General features: G+C 52.5%; 1 protein-coding gene across 1 annotated transcript in view; it reads right to left on the reverse strand.

Annotated features, from left to right (window-relative positions):
* Positions 1–11,522, reverse strand: part of TAGLN2 (transgelin 2) — a 28,664-nt gene extending 17,142 nt beyond the window's left edge. Inside the window, exon 1 of the mRNA XM_029580471.1 lies at positions 11,375–11,522. The gene's annotated coding sequence lies outside the window, so the exon portion shown is untranslated. The remainder of the gene's footprint in view (positions 1–11,374) is intronic.
* Between the last annotated feature and the right edge of the window lie 15,451 nt (positions 11,523–26,973).

Consider the following 26,973-nt stretch of genomic DNA (forward strand, 5'->3'; position numbering starts at 1 on the left):
CTAGACAGCATCTGTGCCCACACAGCAAAGAGTCTGGAGGAGAGACTTACTCTGCCGATACTGGATGGATGAGATGTGGCACCCATGAGGTGCATACTCACAGCATGGACCTAACTGCTACAATGGTGGGGAGGGGGGAGTATCATTTACAGACAACTCTAAATTGGTGGGAGAGTCCTTGTACTGTGTCCCAATAATCCTGAAGTTGCAGCAGGAATAGCTGGTGGAGTCCCTAAAATTTCAAGAGAGAATAGCGGGGGTCCAGTAACAGAGAGACCCCCCCCCCCACAGTTGCCGTCTGAAGCGTGCATTTCTGGATGGACCACAAAGTATTCCGTGCCCATTCGTTCATATTCAACAAGTGCTTCAGTCAAGGCTCTGTTGGGAGCTCCATCCAAGTCTCCGCTGGTTCTTCGTGCACTGCGATGGACACACAACACCCAGGGCTTTTGTGGCATAATCTCCCCCACACTCACCACCAGGCAGCTTGGAGAGGATGATTTTGAGACTTAGCCCTGGTATCGAGCAAGTGGCCCCCATGACTAAGGTTGCCAAGCTCAGGGTTAAGTATAGATTCAAATCTGTCCACTAACTCGAATGGCTAAAGGATTTAAACAACGCACACTTCCCAACTTATCCTTATGATGCTGCTGTGCACCAAAAGCTTGGCAAGTTTCAGTTTCACACACACTCTTTCCTGCAAGGGATAGCAAGAATACCTTTTCTATGGTTTACAGAGCAGCTTGCTTAGGTGCTGCTTTTTCTAGCTTGGTGAATAAAAGCCTGTCTGTATAGGATACGCTCCTAACCTCAAGCAGAAGGAAGCTCTCCGAATATGCAGCTTCCTGAAAAACTGATGGATTGGATTAAGAGTCATTCTCCTCTGCACTGGGAAAGCAGGGACATCTGTGAGGAGATGGAGGAGCCTGTGAGTGTTTAGGAAAGGTGCGATACACTGAAAGTCTGATTCCACACCCAGCAGCCAATAGTTTCTTTAAAAAAAAAAAAAAAAAAAAAAAAAGCAGCACTCTTGCAAGCTGAACCCAAGAAAGATTTAGTCCAATACAACTAATCTCCTACAACTTGTTTGATGACTTTTTCTATGTAGCCAAGTAGATTAGATGGCACCTCCATGCTACTTTATTCTGTAATTAATGTGCAGTAAATAAGAGGCAGATTTCCCCACTCCCATTTCTTATCTGTTTGTTTAAGCTCAGACTTCATGCCTAGGTAACCACTTTTGTAAATAGGCCAACCTAACACAAGATCTCCAAGGCAGGGCCTTCTAAGCCAGGCAGCGGGAAATACCTCTCGCTGGAATTCAAAGCTCATCCGTGCCCCAGAAGCTCGACATTTGCCATTTTCTTTTCCACCAAATTAAAAAAAGATGCAGAGGGTGCACCGGTAGCCGAAGGCCTTCCTCCCTCCTATGCCAGAAGTAGGAAAGGCTCAGCACGTGCCGCGCAACCTAAGCGAGCCCCCAAGCTGAGGCTCTCAGGGTGGCAGCGCGTTACACCAGATGTCTCTTCCTTGGATGGGAAAGAGATCTGTTGGGGGGATATCCTGGAACTCCTGAAGCATGGCGGCTTAGCCTCATTTTAAGAGAAATGAAACGCTAGGTGCTTTGGAGGATCTAAAGGAGCAGGCCTGCTGACCTGTACAAATAGGGGAGGAAGCCAGCACGATGCAGGCTCGAGGGCAAGGATACGCGGTAAACACCAGCACGGAGCAGGGAAGGCGGATGTCGAGCGCACACAGGACAGCAGGAGGCCTTTAGTCTTTCCAAAATAAAACTAATTTAAAAAATGCTGGAAGACTCAAGTCTAGAGGGAGGCCCATAGGGGGGGGGGAGCCAGCAGCACTCCTGCCTGCCCGGGACAGAGCAGAACGGGTGGGAGTGGTAGGGCAACGGAGCCCAGACAGAGTCCCCGGAACACACTGGATCTACCGGTTGAATTCTCCAATCCCTTTTGTGCCCCAGCACGCGGGCAATCCACCGAGCGATAAAACCAGCAAAGCGAGATCCGAGGGCCGCGCAAAGGCCACCCCCCAATCCGGCAGCCACCATTCGTAAAGTCACCCTCGGCTATCTCGGGTAATGATTTACCCGCTCTTTTAATCAGACACGTTGGGTTTAAAACCATTGTGTAAGAGACAAAACACAGGCCGGTGCCACAGAACAAGAACAAGCCGTACCCTGCACCACACACCTCTCTTAGAATAAAACAGGATTCCAAACCCTTCGGTTAATGCCTCAGGAGGGCGCGCAGCCAGCAAAAAGTTTAAGCCGCACGTAGTACGGAAATCCTTGGAAACGTGTCCCCTGCACTTCTGCTGCGAGGCAGACAAAAAGCCTTGAAGCGCCGGCTACTTTAACCCAAGCTTCGTTCAGGCACCGAATCTCCGCGTGGGAACGTCTGGGCAAAGTCGGAATAAGCGACTCTTTCAACTCTCGAGGCCCCATCTCCTCCCCCCCCCCCCCCCTTCCATCCCTGAATAACGCCAGCTCTCGCAACTCAAGCAGGGCGCTGCTGTGCCCGTCGGGAACCGCACCGCCACATGGAGGAGCAGGCATACAGCACGGACGGGCGAAGAGCAGATCTGAGCCACGAGACCAGCGGAGCTGCCCGCTGGCTCCAGGTTATAAGATAGGGGCACCCCCCCCCACCTTAGAACAAAGGGGGGGGAGGGGAAGAGGAAATCTCGGGGTGTTCTTTCCTAGAATAAAAAGATAAGGAATATTGGGGGGGGGGGGGGGAGAGAAGGATTAGCGATCGCCTGCATATCAGAGTCTGACCTGGTCTGGGTTTTCACAACGTTTTGGTAGCTACAGATCTGTCCAGCAGCCACAAGGAATTTGGCTAATAGGCAGTGGGGGTGAAGAGGTTTCAGACCTCATTTTTCTGTTTTTTGTAGAACAAGAGAGGTGCACATATTGCATCCTGCAAAAGGCTCCAGGTCTCCAAGGCCATTACTAGAAGAGCAGTGCAAGAGATGCAGGGCCTATGTGCCACAGTGGGGCAAGGGGGATGATGTGCTCAGGCCAGCTTCAGTCTGCCCATAACAAGAGGGCAAGCCGCTGGCACTCCCATTACCCCCCATATACCGACTGTGGCATGGGGGGGAATATAACGTTTTAAAAACAAGATCCTCACATCAGACTCACCTGGAAATGGCTCTGGGTGCAGGGGTTCCCAAACCTCTCCTGTTGAGCCCACAGCCAGGCAAGCTTTCAGGATAGCCACAGTGACCGAGCATGACAAGTCATAGCAACTAAAGCTATGCCTCAACCTGAATAAAACTGAATGCATCCTCATAGGAACAAACAACTCCAATACACTCCCTACAAAATCGATAACATCAACATCCAACTGAAAAAAACTCAAAGGACCTCAGCATCTGGATCGACAACTTAAAAAAAACGAACATCGCAAATAAAACTAAAGGCTTTCACAAACTTCACATCCTGAAACACCTAAAACCGCTTCATCAACATGAATTCCAAACAGTGCTACAATCTCTCGTTCTCAGCCTTGATCACTGCAACTCACTCCTGATTGGCCTACCTAAATCTACATTAAAACCACTGCAACTGTTACAAAACGCCGCAGCCAAAATCTTAACCGGCAAGAAGAAAATCAGAACACATCACCCCTGTTCTGAGAAATCTCCACTGGCTTCCAATCGAGCAGAGAATCAAATTCAAAACTAACAATAGTTCACAATGCCATATACAAAGCAGACAACACCACACTCAACATGATTCAGCAACACAAACCTCAACGAACGACCAGAACCGCCTGCAAACTACACCTAGACATACCCTCTCTTCCTTTAGCGAAACTTACTAACACTAGGAACAGAGCTTTCTCCATAGCAGGACCAAACTTATGGAACTCCTTACCACTATACCTAAGCTCAATTACTGACATCAAATCCTTCAAAAGAGAACTCCAAACATGGATATTCAGCCAAACGTTCAGAGATGGCGTGCGCCAAGCGGCATACAACTACCTCACCCATTTTTGGTTCCACACACTAGGCTTGTCGATCGTTCTCCTCTCTCACCTATCCACATCTCTCTACCTCCCACAATCTCCTAACGCACCCCTTTTTAGTTATAGATCTGGTCCTCACCGCCGACCGAATTTCGGACTCTTATATCAGCCCCAACATACCGTTCAATCAGCTCGTTGTTAGAATTTATACTGTTAAAAATGTTATAGTTGATCAATTAAGAAGTCTCTTGTTCAAGTGTAAAATTTACTGTGATATACTGTTCCAATGTTAACTCGATGTAATAAGTTGCTTTTCATGTAAAGCAGAGTGAAGGCAGATAAGATTTGAAATAAATAAAGTGTAAGCAAATCCCAAGCATATTCACTCCAGGCATCCTGAAAGCTCGGCCGGCTGTGGGGGCACTAGGGAAGTTTTGGGAAGCTCTGCAAAGGATACCCAGAAGCTTTCAGTTCCCCCCCACCGAGGATCCTGTCACTTTAAGAGGACAGGACCTGCACACTTTGAAGCCCCCAACAACCATTTTTAGGCGTTTTTGTACAAAGCAAAGCAGCACAGCTTTACCAGAGGTCGTGCCCGTCTGACCTCCTAGCACCGCAGGCACGGCCTTGCGCTTGGAGGATCGAAGCTCTACCGCGTGGCAGTGCCACATCCCGATTTCAAAAAGGGTCTTGGGTGCCGTCAGCCTGTTGTGATTTCCTGACAGGCAGGACCGAGGAGATGCAGTCTGTAATTCATTGAAGGGATGTGTGCTAGGACTGCAGGAAGAGTGACGTGGCAGCGTCCCAGCAGCAGGCATGCCACGGCCCCAGGACAGCACCCCCCCACGGAGGGAGACACAGGGCACCGGCTTATACAGGGCAGACCCAAGCACAGCGCAATGAGAAGAGCCAGGTACTCTCCGTTTCCCCCGCAGCGTCTCTCGTGGGGGGATTTTGGCCTGTATTCTCCAAGCACCTCAAACCCTCTCATGGGCAACAGGATGCAGCTTCCCCCCCCCCCCCCCCCATCACGTAGGAATGCCCCTCTGTACCCTACCAGCAGGCACAGGCAAAACCAGCGTATCAAGAGTCGGAAAGACGACTGGATACAATCCAGGGAACAAGACGAGAAGAGTTAATTTGCTGGCCCTGCCCAGTTTGTTAGGAGGGTAAGGGATAACTTCTTCTTTGAAGCCCAGATTCAGTAGGTCTGGCTCCTAACGGGACCAGGATGCCCGTGAGCCACTTTTTTTTTTTTTTAAGCCCCTAATCCCCTCTAAATAAGCCCAGCTATTGCAGAGTCATGGCCAGATGGGTTCTCCCCCCCCCCCCCCCCCCAAATATACCGACTGTGGTATGGATGTACCAAAATCTAACCAGCAGATGTCACTGTTGCACAGTGACTGGGACCCCCTGCTTCCAGGGGCTGTGAGCACTACCTCTGCAGCTCCCCAGATCTCCTGCACAACTGTGCTGAGATACAAATATAAAACAAAAAGTTAACACAGCAGGTGGGAACCAAGGATACAAGTGTCTGGAAGCCCCATTTAAGCACAACGGACATGTAGCAGTGGCACCAGATTTTAAGAGCTCAAGACTTATTCAGCTGTCTTCCTAATTAAAATCCCTCTCAGTCATTCTGGTGTGTATTTCCCCAGAGAGAAGCTCTGCCAGTCTATTTCAGCCATTACAGACCTTATGTAAGGCAGGATGGTCAGCAGTGCTGCGCGGGATCAGAGCCCTGGGTAGGAGAGTCACACTAACACAGCATGGGCAGCAGATCATAACACATTCGGTTTAAATCAGGGACTTCTCTGGTCCAGAAAGAGTTCAATGTACCCCTCATCTCTAGGCTAATTTTTTTTTTTTTTTTTTTTTTTTTAATTTAGAGTCCCATCCTACACACAAACCACTCAATACGACCACTGCGGCTTTATGTTAACAAGCCTACAAAATGCTGGTGTTTTGTATCCCAGCCACTGCTGAGATCTTGGTAGCCCTGTGCCGAGCAGAGGGGCCACGTGGGAAGCATCAGGAGCTTGCATTACAGAAGACGGCCGTGCCGCAGCCTGACCACCACGGATGTGCCCAACATCTGGCTGGGAGCCCTCTGAAGTGAAGAGACAGCACGAGAATGCACGCATGGCGAAACCCTCGACCCACGAGTTGTAGTCTCCCCTCTGCATCTCCTTCCGGACAAGATCAGGATCTCGCCCAAATCTTGCATTACCCGACAGCAACTGGACAATGAGATCATGGGGCTTAAGCAAGCTTCCAGAAGGGAGATAGGCACGGTCCTGAAATGTTACATCCGGTTAAGGCTGTATTTAAACCCCAAATACTTCCACTTTGTGTACACAAAAACAGATGAGAGAACAGTCCGAATTTCTACGCCACAGAACAAATTAAAGCAGTCACAGCACATGCATTCCTTAATCTCTGGAGCAGGTTTAAATATGCGTTCCCCCTAGCAAAGCTGCTGCTGAGATGCTGTCACAGCCAGAGACCTAAATAATCTGCATCCGTAGCTCTGTTTGGTGGCCAAGATCCAACAAATCTCATTACACAGGTAGGTCCCATGCAGGAGTGGTCAAGGCATGCAGAGACCCACCAGAACGTGGAGGTGCCCCTCCAAAACCAGATTCAGTGGGCTGAGACCTAGCGAAGCTTGTGAAAGGCTGAGCACTGTGAGCTCATTACACAGATTGCAGACTGGAATAAAGCCAGGGCCCAGCCCTGTCCCTCCCCTTAGGTAGGAAGGGAGCCTGCCTTATCACAGCTAATACTCTAGCACAGAGCTTCACAAACTGGGCTCACAAAACCCCGCACTGCCTCAAACGGCAGCGCTTTTCAGGTGCCAGAAGCAAGGTTGGCCACGGAAGGAAGTGCGGGGCCAGCCCTGCCCTCGTACGGCCCTGTGGTAACAGGAAGCCCTGCGTAAGGAGGGACCGGGGCCCCAGCAGCTTGCACCGGCTCACAGGCCCCACGCTGACTTTTGTTACTAATGGTTCCTGCCACTTGCAGGTTCACCCTCAGGCTTGGGACCGGCCAGGCCAGACCACCACAGCTCCTCTCTCCTCACCCGCTGAGCCTACCCTACCCTTCTCACTAGTACTAATCCAACTTTGGCTCATGGCCCACAGGAAAAATGTTGCCACTGGCCCTGACCTAGGGTGGGGAGAAATCAGATGCAGAAGGTGTTTGAGGGTTGGATCAGCTGAAGATTGGCTGTGGTGTGAGGATCAGTTGGTGGTTATAAAAAACATCTTGGGGTGAAAAGATCAGATAGTGGATGCAAAGAGGGCTGAAGCAGCTGAGGGATATGGAATAGACTTAGTTTTTGGGTACTTGCCAGGTTCTTGTGGCCTGGATTGGCCACTGTTGGAAACAGGATGCTGGGCTTGATGGACCCTTGGTCTGACCCAGTATGGCATGTTCTTGTGATGAGCTGGAGTGCTATGATAATTTGTTTTGGTCGCCCTCTGGGGTCAGGTGAATTTGCGAGTGCTAAACAGGGTCACGTTGGCCAGAAATTCGGAAAGCCTGCACTAGCATTAGGGCCTTAATCAGATACTGCCCAAGATTTCAGCACAAACCCTCTTCGTAGGGATAATGTCCTGTGGCTGCCATGTTAGGCCACTTCAGCACATGAAAATAGTCATAGTGTGATGCTTTCAGCAACTGCCTCTAACATGCACTGCTTCAGATAAAAGTTGCAAAATAAGTGCAAAAAAAAAAAATATATATATATATCTAGTTCCCCAGTTAGTCCTGGAAGCCAGACCTTCAGAAGATCTCATCAGGAGGATGGAAGCAGGTCAGACCCCACCAAACAGAGGCTGAAGAACGCCATGTGCTCATTGGAAGGGGGCGGGTGGATCACAGCCAAATATTTAGCAGGCTTACAAAACAGCATTCTCCCCCCCCCCCCCCCAGGACCAGGACTCATAAGGCTTGGGAAGGGGAGGGGGGAATGGTTTATTGATCGGCCATTCCAGGCCTCCTCCAGCAGATACGGTGGGGGGTGTACAGATTTCTATATCTAATCCAACCAGGCAGCGCAGTAAGAGGATTTGACCGTCGAGGTCAGCCTGCATTCAGAAACAGCAGCGGGCTTTGGTACGTTCTCTGCTGCTTTGGTGGGGGGGGGGGGGGGTAAGTTTCTTGGCAGGGGCCACAGGCTGACCTGGTAGTTAGGGAGGAGGACCGAGATCCTGCAGGCAGTCAAGCTTGTGTGGCTGGGGCGCTTGAGCCCCCAAAGTGGTCCATGTTTGCCGACATCTATATTAAGCCTATTTTTTTTTCGCTTTATGCTTGATCCCATTATGAAGGGTGGCCCAAATGTCATGAGCTGGTGGGCTCTTGTCTCGTGCCAGAGGCCATAACTGGAGTGTTTGCTTCACAGCACTTGTCAGATGCCCGCACACCAAGTCACCGATTTGTGATAAAGAGAAGGCCTGATCTAAACAGAAAGAACCACAAGTCCCAGAAGGCTTTGGGATCAGAGTCAGCAGAGGAAGGGTGAACTGCAGTGTCTTGCACCTTGTGTGCATGCTATGATGCAACCCAGTAAGCAGGCTGGTATGATCTCATCCCAACAATGCAGAACTGGTCTCCGATAGCTGCACAGATCATGGAGGCCAGAGAGAAAAAAATCAGGGCAAAGCCAGACTTTGCTTGACCGAGTGATTAAGATCAGGCCCTAAATAGAGGCCCATCGCAGCAGGCGCCAGAAGCATCACGTCACAAGGAACAGTGACCGACCTAGGACGAGATCAAAAGGAGAAGACGAGGAGGTGGTCAGAGCCTCGAGAAAGCACAGCTGGGCAGAAAGGTTATAAATTATCCCTTTGTATTATCCAGCACTCTGAATAAAAAAAAAAAAGTTTCAATCCTTCTGTCTGAGCCTGGTAATTGCACACACTTTGTTTCTGTGCCTGTTTCCAGATTCAAGTCAGAGGTAACGATGACTAAGCATACACAGCAGAGGGTTTTTATAATGAAAGTTACAGATTTGGTAGCTGCCTGCTGGTCTTATGAGAGCATGGTGCAATACTACTGATAACCGGTCAATGAAAACACCCCAGACAGTCACACTGTACACCTGGCACGGGCAATTTAACACTAAACCTGACATGGAACATTATTCTTAGGGAAGGGCTACAGATTTAAAATCATTTAAGGGTGGCTACAGCTCTTATCAGCAGGCACAGGGCGTGCACCAAGGGAACACAATGTGATTTGGTCTTATGGGATAGGGTGAGATTAGACGCAGGAAGTAGTAGCCAGCGCCCTCCCTGGAGAGTTCAGCAGGTGCAGACACGCATGCATGCACACGGGTACTGTCAGCATGAGTTTGCAGGCAATCATGGCACGAGGGGAGGGGGTGCTGTTAGTAAAACTCCCATGAAGAGGAACCTGGTCCCCCCCCCTCTAGATGCTTTCTGCCAATTACAAAATAGAAAGCCAGGACTACAAACCCCACAATGCACCGGGTTGGCAGCTCAAATAAAAATCAGGCCAGAGAGCCCAAGCAGGAAATGTGACATCATCCAAGCTGTCAGCAAGCAGAATGAGGTGGTAAGAAGGATGTTTTCTTTAAGAGAAAAATAATGTAAATCACATTTCCACAGGGGGGAAGTAGGGAGGGAATTTTGACTTCTGTCTCACAGCTGGGCTTAGCTCCTGCTGTGAGAGGATGGGTGAAGGAAAAACTAATAACCGGGGCTCTAAAAATAAGTTGACAGCCCCTCCCTCCAAAACCGCTGCTCAGTGTAATCGGGGAGCAGCAGTGAGGGAACTGACGAAGGCCCCGATCAGACTTTTCTGGGTGGAGGGCAGGGCAGATGGCAGAACAGCCACGGAGAGCCAACACCCCCATCCGATGGCCGGGCCGGACCAGCTTCCCCCCCCCACCCACCATATATCGCAGGGGCTGGAAGGTAAAACTGACCCCTCCCCCCCCCCAGCCTTGAGAATCCGAGCCCTGCCAGTGCGAGGGGGTGGGGGGCGGGACAGTCCCCACCATAGCTGGTCCCTCTCTCATCATCAGGGCCAGCGACCCCCAGCCCCCCCCCCCTCTCCCTCCGTAAGGCCCCACCATTGTGTCACCGGCTCACGCTCCCTGCGGCCAGGAATAAAAGCTGCAACCAGGGCTAGCACGAGCCCCCCCCTTCAAGCCTCCATAGAGGGACCTGGTTCCGGGTTTGGTTACCAGGTCCACTCGGGCCCGTACCTCTTTAGTAGGCACCAACCAGGTGCTAAGCGCCTCTGACCCGGGGCCTCCCTCACACCCCCACCTGCCTCTCAGCCATTACGAGAAAGTGCTCCCCTCCCCCCCCAGAGGGGATGGATGAAATGGGTTTCCAGACCTCCAGAGAGGAGTCCCCCCACCCCGGGCCCCAAGGGCCACGCAGCCCCGAGCCGGACCTTGCGAGCAGCAGAAATGCCACATGAAGCTTCCCCCCCCCCATGCAACCCTGCAGCTCGCCCAGCAAACCAAACCGGATTACCAGAGCGAGGAGGGGGAGGAGAATGTTTAACCCCCCCCCCCCCGGACTGGGCACCCTCCCAGCATTTCCAGCGGGGGGAGGGGGAGAAGAGGAGCGATCGCAAGAAAGGCAGGAGAGCAGAGTCTCGGAAGGGCGTGGCCCCCAGCCCTACATCCTAATTACCCCCTCCCCCAACGTGTAAGAAAGGGGGGGGGGGGGAAGGGGACCGCACTAGATTGAAACTTGCATTAGGAGACCGCTATCGGCCTGTCCTGCTGTTTCTGGTCAGCAGGGCTGTAACTTGCCCCGGGTTTTCTTTTCTCACTCAGCCCATACCCTCCTCGCTGGCTGCCATGCCCATCCCGGGCCAGGCCCGGGACATCTTTATCACCCACCCTAAGTCCGGTTACTTCCGCCCGCCATGGAAAATGCCCCAGGTGGGAGTCGCAGGAGCCCTCCGAGCCCCCGGCAGGGGCGCAGTCCTGCCCTCCTCGGCTGGAGAGGACACCGTGCAAGCCTCTCCCGCCCGAGATCTGACCCCAGCCCTCCCCGCCTGCGTGCCCGGAGGTAGCCAGACAGCTGTGCCAGGTAGCCTCCCCGCTCTGCGCACAGGTCCCTGCCATGGGGAACCCCAGCCCGATCCTAAACCCCTTACCCAGAAAATAGGAACGAGTTATCGAAAAGAGGGTAAAAAAAAAAAAAAGCTGCTTGGGGTCCAGGTTTAACTTTTGCCCTCTAATCTATAAAGCCACAGAAGCACAAAACCAGCAACTCCGGGGGGGAAAAAAAAGTCTTAACAGAAACCGGAGAGAAGAGAAAACCGAGATCGGCGCGAAACATCTGTCCCGCAGCTGGCACGGGCACTGCAGCCCCGGTTCCTCCTACCTTGCTCCCGCGCTTCTGGCCGTTTCTCCCCCACGCACTGCAGGAAGCAGAAAGCTCCGGCCGGGCTTTTTCTACTCCTCCCTGCCCTGCCCCGGAGAGAGGAAAAAAAAAAAAAAAAAAAGAGGCGCAGCCCTGATGTCAGCGCTGTTAATCAGAAAAAAAAGAGAGAATTTAAAGGGCCAGAAGGCACAGTTTGGGCCGGGTCAAAGTCTCTCGGGAACACTCAGTCCCTCTCCCCTGTCCTTGCCACGTTTTTACAAGGAGACAGCCCCCAACCCATCTGGGAAGTCAGGGGTTGCCGGAAGGATACGGGAGCACTCGGCCCTTCTGCAAAGTCTCCCCGGTTTCTGGTTTTACAGGAATACTCAGTCCTTACACCAAGTCAGGGGGTGATTCCGGGCAGGTAGATCATAGGGACACTGGGCAGATATAGTATGGAAACACTCTGTTCTTCCACTAATTCCTTGTTGTTTCTTGTATTGCAGGAACACTCAGTTGTTTTACGGAGTCCCCGGTGATTCAGGGCAGGCATGTTACAGGAATACCGAGGCCTTCTACTAAATCAATGGAGATTCAAGGCAGCTGGGTTACACCAACACTCGATCCGATCACTAAGTCACCGCGGCTTCAGAGCAGATTTGCTACCCATTTACAGCAACACTCAGTCCTTCTACTAAGTCACTATAGATTCACAGCAGACATGTTACAGCAGTATTAGGTCCTAGCGTTCCAGTAGCTTTAATAAAGAAAAGTCACATTTAACAAAAAAAAGATTTGACAACACAGGGGACTGCAGGCAGCATCATAGCTGCTTCTAGCCAACTCTTACCAGGGTTTGATCTGACAGGCTCCAGCACTGTGGCAGCTTAAAGAGACACGCACCAGAACTTAGGGTTACTGGGGGGGAGGGGGGGTGTCCCTTTTTCGTATATAATGTTTGCTAACTTATAGGAAATTAAGAGGTTGTGAAAGCTGAGCATGGTTTCTTTCCATTCATAAAAAGTCTCCTGTGCAGAGATCCGCAGCCTCCAACAGGTCACCCCCAGAGAGGTGGATGCAGTCCTGGTTTACGCAGAGAAATGAAAAAAGCACCACTCTGTAAAAAAAAAAAAAAAAAGGAGCTTGATCGTTGACCTAGGTGAGGTGGCAACCCTACCTGTGAGGCCCTTCTCCACCCCGACCCCCCTGCACGCCTGGCAGCTGCCATAGGTCAGCAAAAGTCAGCTGAATTCCGGGCCTTATCTTTCTCACCTCCTGCATGCTCGGGTCTGGGGGGAGCACTGCCACTCGGCTCCATGTCCTGAGCCAGTCTTGGTTTTACCCCATCGCATGAATGAACATAAGTTCTTCTGCTCCATTCGACTTCCTTAAGAAAATCAGAATTATAAATCCAGGCATGTGTTGGGGGTAAAAAAATATCCAAACCATAAACCAAATTAATTAAAGCAATGTTGTCAGGGGGGGGGTCTCATACGGCACCAGGAGAATTGATGAGAATATCACAAACATGTTTAATCATAGATCGCTGGGAGTTTTATAAAATGGAAAAGTGCTAATTAATAAAGTGCTTTAGAATAAAAAAAACCCCAAAAAAAAGGATATTACTGCCACATTTTGACTCCACCTACTGCTCGTGCAAATCTTCACAAAGGATCCGTGCAAAAAAAAAAAAAAAGTTTCACCAGAACTAAAGGAGCCTACTTTCTGGTACACATCCTCATTCTGCGTGTATGTGTGGATAAAAAAAACAACCCAAAAAACACCACATCTGTCGGAGTCCTTATGTGGCCCCTGACATGACCTGAAAACGTGGAGAGCATGGTCCCTGTGCTGGCAGAGAACACTGACAACGTATTCCAGCAATGTTAGCTGCCGAACTCTAGACCACTCCTTAAGTTTTGCTAGATCCCCGAGTCTGTGCATCCTAAGACTTAATTGTAATAAATGCAGGGTTATGCATTTGGGTTGCAAAAAATCCGGAACCTGGGGGTGATCATCTCTGATGATCTTAAAGTGGCCAAACAGGCAGAGAAGGTGATGGCCAAAAGCCAGAAGGATGCTTGGGCGATTAGGGAGAGGACTAGCCAGCAGGAAAAAAAGGAAGCGATAATCCCTCTGTATAAGCCTCTGGTGAGACCTCATCTGGCATACCGGGTACAATTCTGGAGAAACTGGATAGAAGGCAGTTACTATAATGGTCAGGGGTCTTCATCATCAAGCACAAGGGGACAGACTTAAAGATCTAAACATGTCCACTCCGGAGGAAAGGCGAGATAGGGGAGATGTGCGAGACATTTAAATACCTCCAAAGTATCCAAACACAGGAGAGGGCTCTCTTTTAACAGAAAGGAGGCTATGGAACGAGGGTTCATAGGATGAGGGTGAAAGGGGGTAGACCCGGGAGTAATCTGAGGCAACATTTCTTTACGGCGAGGGAGTGGACGCATGGAACAGCCTCCCTGGGGTAGGTGATCTGGACGTGGACCATATCAGGATTGAAGAAAACTTGGGAGAAGCACAGAGGATCTCGGAGGGGGAGGAAGGGTGTATAACAGTGAACGGGAGATGGGGATGGGCAGACCGGATGGGCCATCATGTTCTATGTTGCAATGCACTCTGCCAGAGCCGATCCCCAGATATCTCATGCAATGTGCGCTACCAGATCAAGGCCGTGACCAGGGATTCCTTTTCTCACTCAGGAGAGCCATTATGTGGTGTTCCCCAGGCTCGGACACAATCCCCGAGATTGTTTAATGCTTATGTACAACTCTTAGGAAGTCTAGTTAGGACCATTGCTTTTCAATACAGAATTTGATACGAATCACTTAGATTCTACAGAAAAATGTCATTTCCATCTCGCACACTATTTCTAGGTGGATGGGTGTTAATAAACTGAAGCTAAACACGACAAAAGCAGAGGTCGTCGGGTTCAAACTGCTCAAACCCCCCCTAACTGCCCTACCTGTTACGTTCTTCCCCAATGCTACCTTACTATCAATAAGCCCACAGGCGCGAGTTTGGTGAGTCCTTTTAGATTTGGTGTGGACTTTGGTTCCACAGATTACCTCGGTTATACGCGTTTCGTTTACACAGTTACGGATGCTCCTCCACCTGCACCCTTATTTGTCTCAGGAAGATCATTGATTACTTCCAAATCCCATTACTTGGGACTTCCAAAAAAAAAAGAAGCAAAGATTCCAATGATCCAAAACACGGTCCCCTCGTCCCTTCGTCTCGACGATCATATCGCTCCTGCTCTGAAAAGCCTTCACTGGCTCCTGATTGATTTTCGGTGTAACATTCACAGTTGAAGGTTTGCAGGCTTTCGAGTCCGGAGGGGCCCCTGATGCCTCAGAGGTCATCGAGGGCCCTTGTGTGCCGTCCAGAACACTTCGCTCTTTGGAAGACACAAAACTACCCGAGACCCCTTGAGAAGGCCTTTTCCTATCGTAGACCACAATTAAGGAATTCTGTTGTGGAAGACTTCCATCTAGTAGGGGAATATTTGCAATTTAGGAAACAAATAAAAGCGTGGTTTTTCACTCGGGCCTAGTAGGCAACCTATCTGTTGACGGAAATGCAGATTTATATATTAGTAGTGTACCGAGTGAGGCTGATTTTGTTGCATTCGTGGGGATCACCTTTTTGGTTTTATTTCTGCAGAGTCTGTGGGTGTTGCTTTGCTTTTAATGGCATGTGGTTGCCATGTTTTTTGCAGGCTACTATATTTTATGGTTGGTTTGCTTAATTGAATCTTCTGAGGTTTAATGGTTTCTTCTTTACGCTGATGCTGTATTTTTTGGCGTTTGTTCTGTTTTTGGTTTGTAATCTCCTCCTCTTGCCTCCCCCCTTTTCAGAAAGGGCCACGTTTGAGAGACTGCAGAGCCCTTCACAACCTGGGGCAGGGTCTGGAAAACCCAGTGCTTCTGGGGGAGGGCAGGGTTAATCTGCAAGTGCCGGAGGATCAGTGGCTCCAAACAAGAAGGTCCATAAAGCCCTAGTGCCGTCTTTCAAAACAAAAGTCGTTTACTACCTCCAAAAATAAGGATTCTAGCATTGCAAGGCTCTGTCTCTCTCTCCTCCGGAAGCCCCACGAAGGAACAAGCAATGCCTCTCCTTCCACTCAGAAATGGTAGCGCAGTACCTGGCCGGTGACCCGGGATCGTGGACAAACTCCTCTATCCCTTAATCCTTGGAATAAGAAACCCAGCGGAATCCACGCCAGCCTGAAATGGACCCTTTCTCCTCCTGGAGCCACAGCCCATGGCTGCCTCACACTGCTCCCTACAAGGCGTCTCTGCCAAGTCCTCCCAGTGATTAATCAAGTCACCCATATAACCTCCGGCTACCGACCCGCCCTTTAGGGGACGGACCCTTCATTATCACCCCAAATGCCAGTACCTCCCAGGGACCCTCCCACTAGTGAAAGCTGTCACTCTTTAACCTACAGTGACGTGTGATGGCCTTTACATGTATTTTCAAATTTGTAAAGATTTATAGTCTGCCTTGGGCCTTTCTAGGAAAGATGAGGTTATAAATGTGACTAAAAAATATGTCACGCTCAGTGAGCACCCTCTCAGTGCATTCCACCAGCACTGGTTTGGGGATGGCTCATTTTCGATGTGCACACTGTCAGTGCATTCCACCAGTGCTGGTATGGAGACAGCTCACACTCAGCATGTACGCTGTTCATGCATTCCATCAGTACTGGTCTGGAGACAGCTCACACTCAGTATGCACACCGTCCGTGCAGTCCCACCAGTGCTGGTAATGGAGACAGCTCACACTCAGCATGCACACTGTCCGTGCATTCCCACCAGTGCTGGTATGGAGACAGCTCACACTCAGCATGTACGCTGTTCATGCATTCCATCAGTGCTGGTCTGGAGATAGCTCACACTCGGTGTGCACACTGTCCGTGCATTCCCACCAGTGCTGGTATGGAGACAGCTCACACTCGGTGTGCACACTGTCCGTGCATTCCACCAGTGCTGGTATGGAGACAGCTCACACTCAGCATGTACGCTGTTCATGCATTCCATCAGTGCTGGTCTGGAGATAGCTCACACTCAGTATGCACACCGTCCGTGCAGTCCCACCAGTGCTGGTAATGGAGACAGCTCACACTCAGCATGCACACTGTCCGTGCATTCCCACCAGTGCTGGTATGGAGACAGCTCACACTCAGCATGTACGCTGTTCATGCATTCCATCAGTGCTGGTCTGGAGATAGCTCACACTCGGTGTGCACACTGTCCGTGCATTCCCACCAGTGCTGGTATGGAGACAGCTCACACTCGGTGTGCACACTGTCCGTGCATTCCCACCAGTGCTGGTATGGAGGCAACTCACACTCAGCATGTACGCTGTTCGTGCATTCCATCAGTGCTGGTCTGGAGACAGCTCACACTCAGCATGCACACTGTCCGTGCATTCCCACCAGTGCTGGTATGGAGACAGCTCACACTCAGCATGTACGCTGTTCATGCATTCCATCAGTGCTGGTCTGGAGATAGCTCACACTCGGTGTGCACACTGTCCGTGCATTCCCACCAGTGCTGGTATGGAGACAGCTCACACTCGGTGTGCACACTGTCCGTGCATTCCCACCAGTGCTGGTATGGAGGCAACTCACACTCAGCATGTACGCTGTTCATGCATTCCACCAGTGCTGGTATGGAGACAGCTCACACTCAGCATGTACACTGTCCGTGCATTCCCACCAGTGCTGGTAATGGAGACAGCTCACACTCAGCATGCACACTGTCTGTGCATTCCCACCAGTGCTGGTATGGAGACAGCTCACACTCAGCATGTACGCTGTTCATGCATTCCATCAGTGCTGGTCTGGAGATAGCTCACACTCGGTGTGCACACTGTCTGTGCATTCCATCAGTGCTGGTCTGGAGACAGCTCACACTCAGCATGCACACTGTCCGTGCATTCCCACCAGTGCTGGTATGGAGACAGCTCACACTTGGCGTGCACACTGTCCGTGCATTCCCACCAGTGCTGGTAATGGAGACAGCTCACACTCAGCATGCACACTGTCCGTGCATTCCCACCAGTGCTGGTATGGAGACAGCTCACACTTGGCGTGCACGCTGTTCATGCATTCCCACCAGTGCTGGTGTGGAGATAGTTCACACCCGGTGTGCATGCTCTCGCTGCACCGATGCAGCAATCTCTCTTGCATGGTATACACTCCCAGCACTAATCCTCAGATAACTCTAAGTTGGGTAGTGCACAGTGCCAGGGCAAACTCCCTTACAGTTTGTCTTCAGCTGGAGGCAAACTGCATTGCCTCCCAGCAACTTCTGGGCCTAGCTGAGATGAAGGTAGTTGAAATGTAAAAGCCCTCTGATTGGCCAGTAAACAATTCAATCTGTGCAAAATTTACAGCAGCTGAGAAGAAAGGTTGGACCTGTTGGCACCGTAGAGAGCCCATGGCCTAAATGGTCACGGCTGTAGGCATCACCGCTGGAAGGGCAGCGGCTGAAGTGCCACCGCCAATAAAGAGAGGGTCCCGCTGCTTCAGCTGAGAGGGAGAGACATGGCTGCCAGGGAATGCGAGAGGGAGAGCAGTGCAGCAGGAGCCACCCTCTCTGGTTGCATGAACTTGGACAGAGAGAGGGTTGTTGATCGGGGTGATGGGGAGGGAGAGGGATGCTGGTAAGGATAATGGTGGCTGGCAGAAGGAGGGACAGAGAGGGGAAATGGTGGTGTTAAGAGAGGTGGCGGAAAATGGGATGATGGTGGATGGAGGGTGAGAAGGGAGGATGTTGCTGGTGGGAGGGGGAAGTTGGTGGTGGTAGTAGTGGTGGGGGTGAGAGAGTGGGGATGTTGATGTGGCAGTGGGGGTGGATGAGGAGGAGGACAGACAGCAAGGATGTTGGTGGTGGCAGAAGTGGGATGGGAAGGGGGAACAGAGAAGGGGGGGGTGTTGGTGATGATGGTGGTGGTAGTGAGGAGACGGGGGAGGGGCACACTTTTTCACTTTGCATAGGTGACAAATTGCCTGGCTGTGGCTCTGGGATCTGTTTGGGATAACAGGAAGCGAGGAGAAGGAGAAGCCATACAGTAATACCCTCCAGGCTGTGCAGACATCTGTGCAAGAAAAGATTCCTTGCTGTACGGATAGCTGGGCAATAAATTCAGTCTGCATTTGGCTAAACCATACAAGAATACTTTCCAGGGTATGCGGATACATCCATGTACTAATGGACCCCGGGGTGTGTGAATAGGCAAGCAATAATGCTTTCCGGAGCGGGGGGGATATTTATGCACGAGTACAATGCAAGATCAGGCATCCACATGTCTTGAATGGCTGAAGACAGAAGTTCAGTTTCTTTTCACATCTCATGGCTCCCCCCAGAATGGGTGGTTATAAAGCACAGTGGGACACGAAAGACATTGCCTCTCCTCTCATCAAACGTCCAGGGTGCTGGCAGATAACCTTGGTATACATACGTGCCGTCCCACGATAGCCGAGGAGATCCGTCCATTCTTCTGCAGGCCTCTGTCCTCCCTCACCCCTCCACCCCCTTCCTTACTCCATGTCGCCCCTCCAAATTCTTATTCTTTTCGGTAATTTATGAACGATGGGGTGGGGGGGGGGGAGAAGGGGATGGACGGGGGAGGGGGCAGTTGTTTCTCATAATTCTCCCATAGATCTGAGGTGGCCTTTGGGAAGTTTGCCTCGGTTGCCGCAGCAACGGGGCTGCCGTGCTGGACCTGGGCCCGAGGCTCCCGGGAGACAGGACGCAGCTGGAGAACGGTAGGAACCTGGCTTGGCTTGGCTCCAGGTGCCGGGAAGCGTCTCCCCGGCGGGGAAGGGAAGCGTGAGCGGGCCTGACTCCAGGGCCGCGGGGGGCCCGGACCACTCCTCGGAGAGGGCGGGAAGACGTGGAGAGAAAAGCGCCGGACATGGCCCTGGTCCCAACGCCACCGAGGTGGGGCCGAGGAAACCCGAGGCGGAATCCGCCCAGGAAGGGCCCACACGTCTCCGTTTCCCCCCCCCCCCCCCCCCCCCCCCCCCCCCCCCCGTGGACCCCGTTAGAGCAAGCGGCAGCAGGAGTCCAGGCCCACAGACGGGGCACCCTGCGGCTTTAATCAACCAGTGCTGCTGGGGCCCTGTATAACAGCAGGGTGCAGGCCTTCCCTCTTCTGCCCCGTCCTGCCCCTCCTGCGAGGGATATACCCCCGCTGCTGGTCACAGTGTGACAGGCTGTAGGGTATCCCTCCTTATCCAGGACCCCCCCCCCCCTTTTTTTTTTTTTGTCATCTTCTTTCAGGGAGACGGGCATGGAGATCTCCCTTAACGTTCGCTCCCCAGCACCCTTCCCCCTCCCACAATAATCCAGAGGCGGCAAAAAAACCCCAAAAAACAGCGAGGCCGTGCCTTAAACGTTTGACCTCTCCGCTCCCCCCTGGCCTTTCCGGATGGCCCCCTGCCCCAACCGACCCACCTTATTGACCCAGTGGGCAGGAGGAGGTTCGTGCCCGCCCGCCAGAGACCCAGCTACGGGAGTGCCCGCGCCTCTGCCAGGACCCCACTCCCAGCCTGCCAGAGTCGGCTGCAGATAAGCCATAGCCAGTCGGGCACCGGGGGTTCATTGCCCAGGATGGGTGACCCTTTTGGTTGAAACGGACGAGGAGGCCCCCTCCCTCCCCCCCAATTCCACCTTCACTCAGTAAACGGATTGCCTTTCTGGTTTTGGGGCGGCAGTGTGGGGGACTTGGGGTCCCCCACACCAGATTGCTAGGACTTGGGGTCCTAGCAATCTGGTAAGCCAAGCACACTTGCTTATCAGTGCTAAAGCAGTTGGGCATTTCCTGAGATTTGGAGCCCTTGCCCCCCCCCCCCCCCCCCCCCCCCCCCCCGTCCATCTTCCCCGAGGTCGGTAGAGCAAGCGTGGATGGTCTGTCCCCCTCTCACTGCTGAGGAAGGAGGCCTGAGCGGCCAGGAGCATCCCAGGCGACAAACTCTCCCCGTAAGCTCTTTGGGGAAGGGACATTACTGCATCCAACGTTAACCCGTCCAGCGCGGGTAAAGGACGAACGACTCCATTATCACCCTCTCCGGAGCCAGCGAGATTTATCAGGGGGCTTGTGTGGCAAAATGGGGGGAGGGGGGGCGACGATGGTCATTGTGAAATCAAACAGCCCTGCGCCTGCTTTCACCGCTATGCACCCCTTAGCTCCCGTTTCTCAAGCAACAGGCGAGCATGAAGGATCCCGGTCTGCAGGGGTAACGAGGTGGATCCCTGGCCCGGCACGGACCCCCGGGTGGGGGGGTGTTTCATATTCTGTGAGAATGCGGGTAAGGTGAGCCAGCCTGGGCCCCGGCCGTCACTCCGGGAGTCATCGCTGGTTCCCGGCTCCGTATTCACAGGAAAATCTGCACCAAGTGCGCCCTTGATGGCTTAAACAATGTTTTACATCTCTAGGGGTAAGTGCACGGTTGCCTAGCAGTGAAGGAAAACATTACAAACGGCTTAAATATTTGCTCCTTGAATCCGCTGCCTTCGCCCACACATTGAGGTTTGGTCTGGGCACTGCTAATGGGTCTGCGGCTGCTTATTACAGGGTGTGCGGCACTTAGGAGAAACACTGTTACAGGGATGAGGCAGATCGAGGAACAGAGGAACATCGTGAATGAAAGAAAAAGACCCAAACGGTCCGTCCAGTCTGCCCCGCAGGTTCTTTAGGGTAGTAACTGCCGCTCCGTGCAGGTTACCCCCTCATGCCTTCTGCGAAGGGTAGTAACTGCCGCTCCGTGCAGGTTTCCCCCTCATGCCTTCTGCTAAGGGTAGTAACTGCCGCTTCATGCAGGTTACCCCCATGCCTTCTGCTAAGGGTAGTAACTGCCGCTTCATGCAGGTTACCCCCATGCCTTCTGCTAAGGGTAGTAACTGCCGCTTCATGCAGGTTACCCCCATGCCTTCTGCTAAGGGTAGTAACTGCCGCTTCATGCAGGTTACCCCCTCATGCCTTCTGCTAAGGGTAGTAACTGCCGCTTCATGCAGGTTACCCCCATGCCTTCTGCTAAGGGTAGTAACTGCCGCTCCATGCAGGTTACCCCCCCATGCCTTCTGCTAAGGGTAGTAACTGCCGCTTCATGCAGGTTACCCCCATGCCTTCTGCTAAGGGTAGTAACTGCCGCTTCATGCAGGTTACCCCCATGCCTTCTGCTAAGGGTAGTAACTGCCGCTTCATGCAGGTTACCCCCTCATGCCTTCTGCTAAGGGTAGTAACTGCCGCTCCATGCAGGTTACCCCCTCATGCCTTCTGCTAAGGGTAGTAACTGCTGCTCCATGCAGGTTACCCCCTCATGCCTTCTGCTAAAGGTAGTAACTGCCGCTCCATGCAGGTTACCCCCATGCTGTTTGCTAAGGGTAGTAACTGCCGCTCCATGCAGGTTACCCCCATGCCTTCTGCTAAGGGTAGTAACTGCTGCTCCATGCAGGTTACCCCCTCATGCCTTCTGTTAAGGGTAGTAACTGCCGCTCCCTGCAGATTTTGTATGTGCTACAGTCCAGAAAAGTATTCAAATCTAGCAAGGTGGGAACTGTCACGACCCACCTTCTATCTCCTTATGCTGGGTGTGCAAAAATCAAACCAGGTCTGCTTCTGTACACAGCCGCCATGCACACTGCTTTCAGCTTGTTCAAACAGGTGGTTTAAGCACGGCAAGATAAAGGTTTCACTTCCACTGGGCTTAACAATTGTAAAACGGTGCCAGATACTCAGCTCTGGGGACCAAAGTCATTCATCCACAGAACAGGTACAGCACGGGCATCAACAAGCAAGCTTCTCTCTCGCTCATACTCGCTCCCCTTCTCTCCAAGCTCAGCGGACAAAGCTTCCCTCCTTCTCAAACAGGCACACAAGCCCTCAGTATCCCTTCTGGACGGTGGCGGGAAAGGGAAGCGTAATCCTTCTACACTTAGCTCTTAATTATCAGTTTATAAATCATGTTTGCACTTTGTAATATCGTTTAATACAAGTCGGTGCATGGTCCATCTGGCAGCAAAACTGAGAATAACGGAGGGAGATAAAAGGAGTTGCCCAAAGTCAGAGGAAGAGTCAGCAGCACTGCTGGGATTAGAACTCAGAAGGTCCCGGTTGTTCCTTTGACTCTCAGTGCTGTTCCCTGCAAGCAGCAGTAGCCACACTTCATGCCACCGAGCGCTGATCTACTGATCCGGTCAGTCCTTCTCCAGACGGGGTCTGCTGATGCAGTTAGACTGAGAACAGGAGCTTTCCATGCCGTGAGATTATTCGCGTGTCCTGGTCTCAGGCACTGTCTCTCATAGACAGTTTCTGGCAATCGCAGAACAGAGCCTGCTCCAGATGTGCAGCCAGGCTTCCACAGCTCTTCTGCTCCAGCTGTGACCACCCCTCGGTCTCTCACCCTGCAGCTCTCTGCACGCTTTACCCTCATGCATGTCAGGACACCAGGTAGCTCTAGGTCAGGAAGGGAGGCTGAGCCGATTCCGGTTTTCCCTGCATTACCACATCAGGGTAATAAATGTTATCAGGGCTCTGCTGTGCCCGCACTATTGGCAAGAGATGAGCAAAAGCACACAGGGGCCTTCAGGGCCGGCTGTAAGAGGTGCACGACCCGTGCAGTTGCACAGTGCGCCGTCAGGCCAGGGGCGTGTTTCGGCGCCGGCAGCTTTTGAGGAGCCCCGGCCATGGAGGGCGCTGTTCCCGGCGCTAGCACAGAGCGCCGCCGAAGCCCCAAGTCCCACTCGGGTCCGTTTTAGTTTTCATCGGAAGGGGTAGTTTCTACCCCGCACGGAGTCCACGCTGAAACCAGACTCGTCACAGTTAACCAGCAGCCCCCCCCCCCCGACGTAAAACGTTCCAGAGGCAAGACGGAGCCTGCATGTTCCCGACAGCTCATGAATGTCTGGATAATTCTGAAGTCATTGTCAGTGCAAACAAAAGGTGCCTTGGCTTGCTGAGAACTGTTTTCTCCAGGAGCAGGATGGCTACTAGAACTCTGCCCTATAGATATGAAGGGGAAAAGCGAGGGTCAGTCTGGGTTTCTGCAAGAACTTTTACAAGGCTTTGGAAGGGTTTCGGCTTATAAAACAGCCTAGGGGCGGAAACTTGGTAAAGCCAGGACTTATCCTAATGACCCTGCAGCTACTCATAGCCACCACAGGGGGCGCTGCAGTAGCAGGTGGTCTGAGGCTCACAGTGCAGGGCTGGTGCTTCCATTAGGCAAACCAGGCGGTCACCTAGCGTGCCAAAGGTTTCGGGCCGGCAAAATCCCACCAGTACAAGGCCAAGAGGGATGCTGTGTCGGACGTATCAATGCCAAAGAAGGTAGTAGAGCCGCCGCTGCTGCCGGTAGGGAGAAGCACTGTGCTGGAGCTGCAGCCAGTAGATAAGTCGGGGGAGGTGTGGGTGGCTGGGGCACATGACCGAAGGTTCGCCTAAAGCGCCAAATACTCGTCCACCGGCCCTGCTGCAGAGCCTGGGTTTCTGTAGCTAAGGCAGGACCACCAGGACCAGAATGCACCGGGACAGGAGTGGGCAAATCGGGACCGGAGCGAGGCCTCCTGCTGACATCCCACCCCGTGCGGCCTTCGGTATGGAAGGGTGTTGCACGCTTAGCCCGGGAGTGAGTGGTGAGACTGGGCTCTGTCCCTCCTAGTCCTGCTCTCTGCCGCCCTGGCTCTGCTCAGGACTCGTTCACACAGCATTAATCAAGGTAAATGGCAGGGACAGGGCCAGGCACTTAGGGAAATGAGCTCAGAGCACTCTTTGGCCCAGACAGTTTGAAACATTATCGTACGGTTATTTGTGTGGTTGTTTTGACAAAAGTGCTCTTTGCTCTTGGCAAAAGCCCAGCCTGCCCTAGAACAGGAAATGTTACTAAAGCACCAGTCAGATTCAAGGGGGCTCCTGCCAGGATCCTAGGGCACAAAGCCGAAGAATGCAGGGCCCAGCCCCTCTGTGAGGGAAGCGAGTTCCAGTCCCACCACTGCCGGCACTCTGTGAGCTCCGAGGGATGCGGGTTCCGGTCCCTCCGCTGTCAGCACTCCCTGTGAAATCCGAGGGGTGCCTGTTCCAATCCTGCTGGTAGGACTACGAATCCCAGAGGGCTGGGGAATGGGAATTATTACCACGCACCCTCAGTTAGCCTTCCCCAGGAACTGGGGTGACGGCCGGCACCAGGTCATTCCGGTCAGACACAGGCCAGGCCAGGGTTTTAGGCCTTCGCATCTGACCTCTTGTCTCCTTGCTTTTCCCAAGGGAAGGGGGAAGTACAAGCAATAATGGTAACTCTTGAGATTCCTTTGCCGTGACAGGCGAAGGGGCGTTCCCCAGATGTTACCCAGCTGCAGCACCACCGGTGACGTAACTGCTGCTTCTTGTGAAGCATTTGCGATGCGCCGTTTCTAATCTCTGGCTGGAAATTTCCAACACTCGGTCATGTCTGCGTGGGAGCTCCCTCTGGATGCTTCGCTGGTTATCCCTCCCTCTCCCTCTGGAGGGGGCACCCAGGGGATCGCTTCCCTCTCTCAGCTTCAGAGAACGCTACCGGCATCAAAGCCCAAGTGATCCGGGAGCTCGCACTGCCCGGGAGTCCCCCATCCCCCCCCCGGAGCGCAGACTTCCTGTCCACGTAATCCATAACGCGTCCGCTCCGGGCAGGGCCGGAATGACATAGGAGCTGCATCTTCGTCTCTTCCCCCTGCTGCTGGGGACTGAGAGGGAGGGTGGGGGGAGAGGATCATGCCAACTTGATATTTCTGCCACAGATTCCTGTTTTCATGTTATCCCTTTTAACCCCGGACACCCTACGTGACGCAGGCACCCCTAGGCATCTGCCTTTGGTTCCTAATGGGAAGCCTGATTCCAGGTAAATCCAGTCCCTGGGTAAAAACGTTTTAAGAAGAGTGGATGGGAGATGTCGGGCCAGCGAATCAGTAAACAGAGCTTCCTGCCCTGGGCACCTGGGTGTGGGCTCTCTGCACACACACAGAGTCAATGGGTCTTTTAGATTTGTGATCAGCGAATACCTCAGACTAAGCCGTTGTACCTTTTGCACCCCCCCCCCCCCCCCGGTCCAATACATGTCCCTTAATGAACCAAATGGGAGAATTATCCAGGCCTTTGTGCAGACTTATTTATTTATTTAGTTTGTGTGGTTGGAAGGGAGTGGGGACTCTTGTGTACGTTAGATGTGATGAGTCACAGCCACTGGCAGCGTCGGGCGACGCCAGCCGAAGGCAAAACCCTGGGACCGAGCTGCCGCAGGCGCCTCCGAAATAAGTGGAGATCTGCAGGCGGCAGGTCCCCCGGGAAAGCTCCCGCACCCGGCACACGTTACTGACCTTAGGGGCCCAGAACGAGTCAAGCACGGTAGGGCCCCGGAACCCTGAGATTACAGCGCGCACTACGTGCATCCATTGCTGCGAAGGGTGCGGGACGACACACAACCATCTCGATCCCGTCTTTAGGAGATCAGCGGGAAGGCGTCAGCCATCAGACCAAACCCTGGGAACGGGGGAGGGGGGCCCTGCAGCTGTGGAGTGGGGGTGGCCTGGACATCCCTCTCTCGGGATCCTCACGCCCTTCTTTACCCAGCCAGGACTAAGCCGTGTCAGTCTCCACCAAACGTGCCACGCCTCGTGTTGGATGTGCAGGGCTGTACTACTTCAAAATAAATATTTCCCACACCAGCTTGTTCCGTGTGGGTGTGCCCACCACCGCAGAGGATCTCAGCCCTGCAGAAAGCTACAACAGGAGACCAGATCGGTAGGAATGGGACCCAGGGGGTTAACATATTAGTTGCTATTTTGATCCTGGAGACAGCTGGAACCTCTGCAGGCCGTGATGCCTTGGTATGGAGTCGGACCACCCTAAGGCCGTGTCCACAGGTGACCTTTTGTGCTCACGGAGGGCCCCTTTAGGCCGGCGAGTGCATCACAGTGGAAGAAGGGATCCGGGGGGTGATTTGTAGAGCTCAGGTACCACCAGGGCCCCATGTTAGGTTCACTGGGTGGGAATGGGCCAGGCGCATCGCTCAGCTTCACCATGGAGGTCCCTAAGGGTCCGTGGCAATTGCCTTGCTTGCCCCTGCCTAAAAAAATCTGGCCTGGGTGCATCTTTGGTGCTTAAACGGCATCGGAGGCTTTGAAGGGTGCAGGTACATTCCTTTGTCTGCCTGTCTTCCCATCTGGCTGCTCCAGGTGCCTGCCTGGCATTCCAACCAGTTGCCACAAGAAATATTTAACAAGAGAAGAGACTCAGCATTGTGCAACCAGACAAGGAGAATGCACTGACGTCAGTGGTAGTGACTGGGAGAAGAGTTGGATTTTCTATTTTTTGTCCTTCTTAATGTTTTACTAACCAGGCTGGTAGCCAACTTCTATTTTAGCGGATTCTGGGAGGATTAAAGAAAGAATGAAGACATTCGAAGGGGCTGGGCACGGGATCTGCACACTTTCCACTTCTAAAAAAAAAAAAAAAGTGAAAAAATTGCCAAAGCAATTAAAACCGGAACCCAGGGAAAAAAAAAAACCAACCCAGATCCCAAGTATTTCCTTACATACTGCACTAAGAAATCTGCCGGC

The sequence above is a fragment of the Rhinatrema bivittatum genome, chromosome 16 (assembly GCF_901001135.1).
Source record: "Rhinatrema bivittatum chromosome 16, aRhiBiv1.1, whole genome shotgun sequence".
In the NCBI taxonomy this organism is placed as follows: domain Eukaryota; kingdom Metazoa; phylum Chordata; class Amphibia; order Gymnophiona; family Rhinatrematidae; genus Rhinatrema; species Rhinatrema bivittatum.